Source organism: Echiichthys vipera (assembly GCF_963691815.1).
Source record: "Echiichthys vipera genome assembly, chromosome: 12".
NCBI classification, from domain to species: Eukaryota; Metazoa; Chordata; class Actinopteri; order Perciformes; family Trachinidae; genus Echiichthys; species Echiichthys vipera.
In genome coordinates, this window is record NC_139837.1 from 250,537 (window position 1) to 252,500 (window position 1,964).

Genomic DNA, 1,964 nt, shown 5'->3' on the forward strand with positions numbered 1-1,964 from the left:
TCCTGTGTAGGTCCCGCCCCTTTCTTCTTCCTCTTCCTGTTGGTTTGAACATAAATAAACATGTTTGTGTTTGTTTATGATCATAATTCACATCAAACATCAAAGATGATTCTTTTTCCTCTTCAGCGTGAAAAAAACACTTTTATGAAACCTGAACTCTGGTTATTGATATTATGATTATTATTATCACGTGATCATCAGTTAGAATCTTATTGTGAAGGGTTGCACCTTACTTTATCTTTCAAAATAAAATCACATTTGATGAAGTTTCATAAACTTCAAAAAAAGTTTTACTCGATTCTTTGAGTGAAAGAGAAACGCTGAGGACTCCATTACCCAGAGTTCCTCTCTCCTCCCGCTCAGGACTCCATTACCCAGAGTTCCTCTCTCCTCCCTCTGAGGACTCCATTACCCAGAGTTCCTCTCTCCTCCTGCTGAGAACTCCATTACCCAGAGTTCCTCTCTCCTCCTGCTGAAGACTCCATTACCCAGAGTTCCTCTTTCCTCCTGCTGAAGACTCCATTACCCAGAGTTCCTCTCTCCTCCTGCTGAGGACTCAGAGTTCCTCTCTCCTCCCGCTGAGGACTCCATTACCCAGAGTTCCTCTCTCCTCCCTCTGAGGACTCCATTACCCAGAGTTCCTCTCTCCTCCCTCTGATGACTCCATTACCCAGAGTTCCTCTCTCCTCCCTCTGAGGACTCCATTACCCAGAGTTCCTCTCTCCTCCTGCTGAGGACTCCATTACCCAGAGTTCCTCTCTCCTCCAGCTGAAGACTCCATTACCCAGAGTTCCTCTCTCCTCCTGCTGAGGACTCCATTACCCAGAGTTCCTCTCTCCTCCTGCTGAGGACTCCATTACCCAGAGTTCCTCTCTCCTCCCGCTGAGGACTCCATTACCCAGAGTTCCTCTCTCCTCCCTCTGAAGACTCCATTACCCAGAGTTCCTCTCTCCTCCTGCTGAGGACTCCATTACCCAGAGTTCCTCTCTCCTCCCTCTGAAGACTCCATTACCCAGAGTTCCTATCTCCTCCCTGTGAAGACTCCATTACCCAGAGTTCCTCTCTCCTCCTGCTGAGGACTCCATTACCCAGAGTTCCTCTCTCCTCCAGCTGAAGACTCCATTACCCAGAGTTCCTCTCTCCTCCCGCTGAAGACTCCATTACCCAGAGTTCCTCTCTCCTCCTGCTGAGGACTCCATTACCCAGAGTTCCTCTCTCCTCCAGCTGAAGACTCCATTACCCAGAGTTCCTCTCTCCTCCCTCTGAGGACTCCATTACCCAGAGTTCCTCTCTCCTCCAGCTGAAGACTCCATTACCCAGAGTTCCTCTCTCCTCCTGCTGAGGACTCCATTACCCAGAGTTCCTCTCTCCTCCAGCTGAAGACTCCATTACCCAGAGTTCCTCTCTCCTCCCGCTGAAGACTCCATTACCCAGAGTTCCTCTCTCCTCCCGCTGAGGACTCCATTACCCAGAGTTCCTCTCTCCTCCAGCTGAAGACTCCATTACCCAGAGTTCCTCTCTCCTCCAGCTGAAGACTCCATTACCCAGAGTTCCTCTCTCCTCCAGCTGAAGACTCCATTACCCAGAGTTCCTCTCTCCTCCCTCTGAGGACTCCATTACCCAGAGTTCCTCTCTCCTCCAGCTGAAGACTCCATTACCCAGAGTTCCTCTCTCCTCCCTCTGAAGACTCCATTACCCAGAGTTCCTCTCTCCGACTGCTGAGGACTCCATTACCCAGAGTTCCTCTCTCCTCCAGCTGAAGACTCCATTACCCAGAGTTCCTCTCTCCTCCTGCTGAGGACTCCATTACCCAGAGTTCCTCTCTCCTCCTGCTGAGGACTCCATTACCCAGAGTTCCTCTCTCCTCCTGCTGAGGACTCCATTACCCAGAGTTCCTCTCTCCTCCTGCTGAGGACTCCATTACCCAGAGTTCCTCTCTCCTCCCTCTGAAGACTCCATTACCC